The following is an 8955-nucleotide window of genomic DNA, read 5'->3' as shown; positions in this document are numbered from 1 at the left end:
TGATATTGCTAAGAATTACTTAGTTGGGTGGGCAAAATAGCTTACTTGGCTAGTGCACTGTTTTGCTATGTTCATCACCCATGTTTGAGCCCAGCTTCCATCCCATTGAAGGAAGCTTCAGTGCTGTGGCCTCTTTTACACAAACACGCTCTGTCTGTCCCTTTCTTTAAAAATAAAATAAATATTTAAAAAATACTTAATTGTTATTATATTATTTACCAGAGCACTGCTCGGCTGTGGCATATTATGGTGGTGCAGAGGATTGAAACTGGGACCTTGGAGCATGAGAATCTCTTTGCATTACCATGATCTAACTCCACGTTATTATTATTATTATTATTAACCAGAGCATTGTTCAGCTCTGGCTAATGGTGGTGGGGTGGGGTGGGGGATTAAATCCCAGACCTCTTACCTTGAGGCATGAAAGTCTGTTGCATAGCTACTGTGATATCTCGTTCCTATTTACTTATTTTTATGAGCACACACATACAGTTCAGGTTTGGAGAGATAAGCAGTGAACTTTGTGAATGACGTAGGACACAGTAATGGTGTGATGGATGGATCCAGCCTGGGCCACTGGAACCTCACACATGCAAATCTTGTTCTCTTAAAAGCACAGAGCTATCTCCAGACCCTTGGTGAGGTTAAAGTCAAACTCACACAAACCCTCCTTTTTGTCTTTTAATTGACCCCTTTAGTTCTCAAGTCTGTCTAAAAGAAATTTCCCCTAACAGTTGTAGGTCAGCCCCCCACACACACACACACATTTATTTTTATTGTGGTTTAAAGTTAAAGGCAAACTACCACTAGCCTTTGGTGGCATGAGGCCAGCTCCAAATCCTGCATTTTCCTTTGTTCCCAGGGGAAGTCCTGGGGAGTGAGTGATTCCAGAGGAATGAGCAAAGTAGGGGAATCCTTCAAGTGCAGCCAAGTGACTCCTCTTGGCTGGAGCAGGGAACACCCAAACAGGATTTCAACTCTCACTCTCCCAGGATGGCTGTATTAGTGCTGACTCTGCAATGGCGCCAGCTCTCCAGAACCTTCTCTCAGCTTCTCTCTGTTTCTCAGGCCCCACCAGTGCAGAAAACCGTGGACCCCTTGAGTTCCAGAGGAAGTACAGCTGGATTCTGAGTGAGAATACTGGGATTCTGTGTATTTTTACAAGATCCACAAGGTATGCTTAGGGACAGTGTGAGCTAGTTCCTGGGGGTTTAGAGATTGCAGAAGCAGTCCCTTCCTTCAAAGAACCATGATGCCAGCCTGACTTTCCTGGGCAGACAACCCCACAAATGTGTCCTGGAATCCTGCCTGCCCAGATCCCTGCCCAACTAGGGAAAGAGAGAGACAGGCTGGGAGTATGGATCGACCTGCCAACACCCATGTTCAGTGGGGAAGCAATTACAGAAGCCAGACCTTCCACCTTCTGCACCCCACAATGATCTTGGACCCATACTCTCAGAGGGATAAAGAATAGGAGAGCTTTGGGGGGGGTTGGATATGGAATTATAGTGGTGAGAATTGTGTGGAATTATACCCCTCTTACCTTATGGTCTTGTCAATATCTCCGTTTTATAAATTAAAAAATTAAAAATCATGGGTGCTTCCAACTTTAGATTAAAAAAAAGAAGAACTTGGGGTGGGGGAAAAAAAAGAAGAAGAAGGAGGTTTCAGCAGTGGGGTGAATGACAGCAGACCCTACGTGGAGGCTGAGGAGGACCTGAGAGTGGTCAAAGAACTATTCCCAGAGGATTAGTCTTAGACATTTGATTTTCAATTTTTTGATTGTTTGTTTTTATTTATGAGGGAGAGGGTACCAGAGCATCACTCTGGCACTTGCAATGCTGGGAATCCAACTCAGGACCCCATGCGCACAGGTCAGACAGTCTGCTTGCTAAGCCACCTCCTGGACTGCCTTAAAAGATATTTTTACAATAGCAATAATACCTATGCGTTTTGGATCTAATTGTTAAAAGTATTAAGGTTAGGGAGTCGGGCTGTAGCACAGCGGGTTAAGCACAGGTGGTGCGAAGTGCAAGGACCAGCTTAAGGATCCCGGTTCTAGACCCCGGCTCCCCACCTGCAGGGGAGTCGCTTCATAGACGGTGAAGCAGGTCTGCAGGTGTCTATCTTTCTCTCCCCTTCTCTGTCTTCCGTTCCTCTCTCCATTTCTCTCTGTCCTATCCAACAACAACGACATCAATAACAACAACAATAAAACAACAAGGGCAACAAAATAAATAAATAAAATAAATAAATAAAAATAAATAAATAAAATAAGTGTAAAATTTTTTTAAAAAAAGTATAAAGGTTATAATATTAGGTTGTGGAAAATACAGCAATGTATAAAGTACTAAGTAAATAACTAAATAGAAATACAAACCTTTGAAATGTATAAGATAGATGTGCTAATGTATTTCCTCTACTCTTTAGTACATGTGTTATATATATCTATCACTATATCATTTGGGGGGAAATTGTATTTTGAAAACTTGAGCCTGGAAGTTGTTCTTGAATTTGAATTTGAACCACCTAAATGTGGTTCAGAAAAAAAAAATGGGTTGAGGCAGGGCTGGAGTGAGAACACACCTGACATCTGGTCGGCCGCTTACCTTGCTATGCACAAGATCCGTGTTTGAACCCTGTTACCACATGGGAGATACTGTGGCCGCAGGCAGAACTCCGGAGCTGTGGTTCTCTCCCTCTCTTTATCTCCCTGTCTCTATCTGAATGAAAAAGTGGCCTGGGAAATCACACATGCATGAGGTTCAGACTCTCTGAAAAAGATCTAGAACTAGACAGTTAAGGCAGTGGTTCTAGATCCAGGCTTTCATCAAATATAAAGCTTTCCCATTTAAAAAGTGGCAGCAAGGGGATAGGTGGTGGCTCATCTGGTAAAGTGCACATGCACAAGGACCTGGGTTCAAGCCCTGGTCACTACTTGGAGGGGGGAGCTTCACCAGCAGTGGAGCAGTGCTGGAGGTGTTTCTCTTTCTCCTTCTCTGTCTCTCCCTCCCCTCTTTATCCTCTTCCTCTATCCTATCTCTCCCTCTAATCTATCTCTCTCTATGTTATCTCTATCCCATTTCTATCCTATCCTATCCTATCCTATCCTATCCTATCCTATCCTATCCTATCCTATCCTATCCTATCCTATCCTATCCTATCCTATCCTATCCTATCCATCAGAAAGCTTTTGCTTTTGCAAAGTTAAGTTCTCCACCAGGCCTACCTAGCACTATGTAAAATGCTTCTTCTTCTTCTAGCGTTTGCCATGTAAAATGCTGAGAGCAGGAAGCAGCATCCTGCAATAACTCAGTAATGGAGATTCTTCCATTTTTTTTCTTCCTTCCTTCCTTCCTTCTTTCTTCCTTCTTCCTTCCTTTCTTCCTGTTTGTTTTGCCTCCAGAGTTATTGCTGGGGCTTGGTGCTTATGTTACAAGTCCACTGCTCCCAGTGACTGTTTTTCTTTTTCATTTAATAGAAAGAGAGAGAGACAGAGAGAGAGGCAGAGAGAGAGAGAGAGAGCTGCAGCACTACTACACCGTTGTTAAAGTTTCCACCCTGCAGGCAGGAACCAGAGCCTTGAACCCAGGTCTTTGCACATGACAACATGGGTACTCTATCAGGTGAGCTACCACCTGGCTCCAAATTCTCCCTTTTCTTCACATGGTTCTCAACTTTTGGAGAGTTGTGGCTGTAGTAAGAGAGCAGCTCTCTGCTGGAAATATGTGTTCATCCCCTCATAATATAGAGGTGCTGCCCAGAAGTGACTCATCACAGGGATCAAGCTCCTAGCTGCTATTTTCCTAGTGACAATGGATATGACAAAGGATTCTGCCACTCATGACACAGGATGGGACTAGAAGTGCTATGTCACTTGCAGGTCAAGGTGACTCAAAGGTGAGTTAACCACATTCTTCCTGTCTACATACTAGACTCAGGCTGCAGGTAGGAACCAGGCTCCCCAAAGCACTTAGCAGGAATTAGCATATGTTGGCTGGGTCCCTAATCAGCTTATGGAGTCTAGAGCTGTAGGTTTAAGATCAAGAGGAAAAAGGCGGTAAAGGGTGTGGGGATAAATATTTAAAAAATCCAACACGTGTGGTAGATTAAAGTCAAATAAAAATGGTCGAGAACAACAACAAAACAACAACAACAAAACTGTGGGTCAGAAATCTGTGACACCTGTGGTGGTGGTTTAAATTTGAACTACATCAGCAAACAGGAGTAGGTTAAAACATTGGGACACACTTTTGGGAACAGTAGCGGAAAAATCAAAGGGGGTCATACATAGTAATTCGACAAATGGGAAATACAAAGTCAAATCGCAGTGGGCAAAAAGTGGGTGACAACTGAAACATGCTGGGGCAAATTAAAGTCAAGCCACATCACAGTGGGGTTAAAAATTTGAAACGGACTGGGTGGTGGTGCACCTGGTTGAGCGCACATGTTACAGTGCGCAAGGACCTAGGTTCGAGCCCCAGTCCCCACCTGCAGGGGGAAAACTTTGCAAGTGGTGAAGCAGTGTTGCAGGTGTCTCTCTGTCTCTCACGCTCTCTATCCCTCCCTTCCCTCTTGATTTCTGACTGTCTCTATCCAATAAATAAAAATAAAAAAATTGGAACATGGGAGTCCAGCGGTAGCGCTGCGGGTTAAGCACAGGACAAAGTGCAAGGACTGGATTAAGCATCCCTGTTCGAGCCCCCAGCTCCCCACCTGCAGGGAAGTTGCTTCACAGGCGGTGAAACAAGTCTGCAGCTGTCTGTCTTTCTCTCCCCCTGTCTTCCCCTCCCCTCTCCATTTCTCTCTGTCCTATCCAACGACGACACAAATAACAACAACAATAATAACTACAACAATAAAACAAGGGCAACAGAAAAAGAATAAATAAATAAATATTTAAAAAAATTTAAATTCTTTTAAAAAATTTTTGGAACATGTTTGGAACCTGCAGTGGGCAAAATCAGGTGGACCGTACATAGTAAGTCCACTCGTGGGAGATATAGTCAAACCCCATAGAGCAAAAAGTGAGTAAAAATTTGAACACGTTGGGACAGATTAAAGTCAAACCAAAATCGGGTGGGGTAAAAAAAAAATTGTAACACGTTGGGGCGCTATTTGTTGTGATTAAAATGAAAGCTCTGTTTATTCTAATTACAACAGGGTCCCCTGACCCATCGGGCTTCCTGACTAAAAAGTTGGGAAAGGTGCTCTGGCAGTAGTTAAGCTCCGAGTCCCTGGAGGGGTGTGTCCTGGCTTTCCTAGCTAGTGCTATGGGCCCCTCTGGTGGCTGCTGAGGAAGTAGCGTTCTCTTGAGTGGCCCTGGCATATGAGCAGGACTGAGAGTGCGGCTGGGAGTTCACCTAGCAGGCCTGGCAGGGGGCTGTGATTCAGGCTGGCCTCCTACCCCCTTCTCTCAAGTCTTTGCTGACCTTTTTCAAGACTTGAGCAAGAGCACAGTAATGCTCTGTGTGCAAGATGCCAAGGGAAAAAAAGGAAAAGAGGTGTGTTATGTTAAACTGGTGTTCAGGGTCATATATATTACAGTTGGGTTTATATTTTATTTTATTTATTGGGGGGTTAATGGTTTACAGCCAACAATAAAATATAATAGTTTGTACCCCACCTCAGAGTCTTTTACTCTGGTGCAGTACACCAACTCCAGTCCAAGTTCTGCTTACAGTTTTCCCTTCTGATCTTGTTTTTCAACTTCTGCCTATGAGTGAGATCATCCCATATTCATCTTTCCCTCCCTCCCTCCCTTCCTTCCTTCTGCCAACCCTCCCTCCTTTCTTTCTTTCTTTCTTTCTTCCTTCCTTCCTTTCTTTCTTCCTTTCTTTCTTCCTCTCTCTCTTTTTCTTGATTCTGCCTCATCTGTCGTTGGACACGTGGGATGCTTCCAGGTTTTGGCTATTACAAATTGTGCTGCTATGAACATATGTGTACACAGATCTTTTTTGGATGGGTGTGTTGGGTTCCTTAGGATATATCCCCAGGAGAGGAATTGCAGGGTCATAGGGTAGGTCCATTTCTAGCCTTCTGAGAGTTCTCCAGACTGTTCTCCACAGAGGTTGTACCAATTGACATTCCCACCAGCAGTGCAGGAGGGTTCCTTTGACCCCACAGCCTCTCCAGCGTTAGCTGCTGTTACCTTTTCTGATGTATGACATTCTCACAGGAGTGAAGTGGTATCTCATTGTTGTCTGTTGTATGCTTTACATTGGGTTCTAGTTCTCCCCCGCCAAGAGAATTGGATCAGTCCTGTTAGTTTCTCGGGCCTGCTTGGCCCTGCCCCGAGGAACCCCGAGAGGGTTCCTGAGTTCCAGAGTAAGAGAGAGTGCTTGCACCACTGCAAAGAGACAGCAGAGTTCTGCTTGGTGATTAGTTTGTTTTAGTTTATGAATCATTGTTCCTGAATAAAGAACTACAGCTTCCCTGCCCAGCCGTTGTCTCCTCGTCTCTGTTACCCACCCGTGAAGCTAGCCCAGCCAGCTGGAGCCTCCGAATTTTAACAACAAATGGCGCCCACGTGGATCTGACCTGCGCATCTCTCAGATAAGTAAAGACAATTTGGCTACCTATGTACTATGGCCTTCTCTTCTGCTTGGGAAGCAATCTCCAAAGGCCTCTGCTCTTTCTTCACGAGACTGTTTTGCTGTTTCTGGAACATTTATCTCTGGACCACTCTGTGGTTTCCACTCGCTCGGGACAGCCAGCGGGAATAGACAGCGGGCGGGAGGCGAGGCGCGGAGCTGCTGTTTCCACCTGGTTAAACAGCCAGCCAGCCGGCTGCACCCAGACAACCCTGCGCACCGCGCCCGCAGCCCCGCAGCCCTGCAGCCCATAGGAGGCTGACACCACTACACAGGAGCCCGATGCCATCACACAGGAGCCCGATGTCACCACACAGGAGCCCGATGCCAGCACGCAGGAGCCCGATGCCAACACACAGGAGCCCGATGCCAACATGCTGGAGCCTGATGTCAACACGCAGGAGCCCAATACCACCACACAGGAGCCCGATGCCAGCATGCTGGAGCCCGATGCCACCACGCAGGAGCCCAATGCCAGCACACAGGAGCCCGATGCCACCATGCAGGAGCCCAATGCCAGCACGCAGGCCAGCCCACAGGAGCCGGCTCTCCACCACGTGGTGCAGGGCACTGGACGTGTGATCCTTCCACGCTGCTCGGCCACTGCGAACAGGGCAGCAGACATGGCAGGGCCATGGGGCAGGGCCGCTGCAGCCTATCATGATCACCACCCCTGGGCACCTCGGCCCACGCCTTCTACAAAGCTGGCCTGCCTGCCCTCTTGCTATAAATTCTGTAACGATCCCGGACCTCCCGGACCCCCGGGCTCCCTGCTGAAACTGGGCACACGAGATCTCCAGCCGCCGGTCCGGTCTGAAGGCAGACAAGCTGGAGTACGCAGAGATTTGTGCAGAGATCGCAACCTGCAATTCCTAGAAGTGAAGCTGCCCAAGAGACCACCACTGGACAACGCACCCCCCCAACAACTAAGACAGTACAGATTTAAATTCGTGTTTAAAATGACATGTCTTCATAACAAAGGTTTCTCTCCTTGTGTATTAATGACCATGTTTATGTGTATGTTTAAAGTTTGGTAAACAGTAACTTTAAGGCTAAATTCTTACTAGTCAAAGTTAAATGAAAAAGGTTTTCAACGTAATTCTCATAAAGATAAAATTAACTTACATTTAAAGTCTGAGGTAAAAATTAGTTAACAATCAATATATTTCAACTAAGTTGGTCTAAACAAAAGGTTAAATAGACTTGTTGATATATAAAACTCTCCATTACCTTCTCTATTAGAAATGGTAGATCGCACAATGGCTATGCTAATTATTCTCATGCCTGAGGTTTCCTTTCCGCACACAACTAGGGTGTGACTCCATTTGAATGGGTGTAACAAAAGGTTATTGATATGTAAAAGTCTCAAATTCCTTCTCTATTAGAAATATGCTAATAACAAGTTTTGTTTCATAGTAAGTAAATTGCAGCCAGCTGCCTTTGGGACTCTAGGCCGTTCCCCGCCCCCATGCAAATGTCTGTCGAGACAAGTATGCCCCCCAGAGGCAAGAAATGTTTTTTTTTAAGCTGATAAAGTTTTGCCCACAGAGGCAAAAATGGCCCCCTCAGGCCTTCCCTTGACAGCACACTGGTTCTTGTTACTTGCTTACATGTTTCTCCATGTTTGTGCCAGTTTCTTTTTTAAAAATGCCTGTATGATATAGGTTTCTGTTCACCCCATACCCTTGATACTGTAGTCATTTAGTTAAAAAGAAAAGGGGGAATTGTTGTATGCTTTACATTGGGTTCTAGTTCTCCCCCGCCAAGAGAATTGGATCAGTCCTGTTAGTTTCGCGGGCCTGCTTGGCCCCGCCCCGAGAGGGTTCCTGAGTTCCAGAGTAAGAGAGAGTGCTTGCGCAGCCGCAAAGAGACAGCAGAGTTCTGTTTGGTGATTAGTTTGGTTTAGTTTATGAATCGTTGTTCCTGAATAAAGAAATACAGCTTCCCTGCCCAGCCGTATGTCTCTGGTCGTCTCTGTTACCTGCCCGTGAAGCTAGCCCGGCCAGCTGGAGCCTCCGAATTTTAACAACAGTTGTCTTTATTTGCATTTCTCTGACAATCAAAGAAAAGAATTGGAGCATTTTTTCATGTGTTTCTTGGCCTTTTGCGTCTCTTCTGTGGTGAGTATTCTGTCCATGTTCTTCCCCCATTTTTGGATGGGTTATTTGTTTTCTTCTTGTTGAGTTTGGCAAGCTCTTTATATATTCTAGTTATTAGCCTCTTGTCTGATATGTGGCATGTAAAGATCTTTTCCCATTCTGTGAGGGGTCTCTTGGTTTGGGTAGTAGTTTCTTTAGCTGTGCAGAAGCTTTTTAATTTTATGTAGTCCCATAGGTTTATGCTTGTCTTAGTCTTCTTTGTA

The sequence above is a fragment of the Erinaceus europaeus genome, chromosome 11 (genome assembly GCF_950295315.1).
Source record: "Erinaceus europaeus chromosome 11, mEriEur2.1, whole genome shotgun sequence".
In the NCBI taxonomy this organism is placed as follows: domain Eukaryota; kingdom Metazoa; phylum Chordata; class Mammalia; order Eulipotyphla; family Erinaceidae; genus Erinaceus; species Erinaceus europaeus.
Note: the sequence above shows the minus strand (reverse complement) of the source record.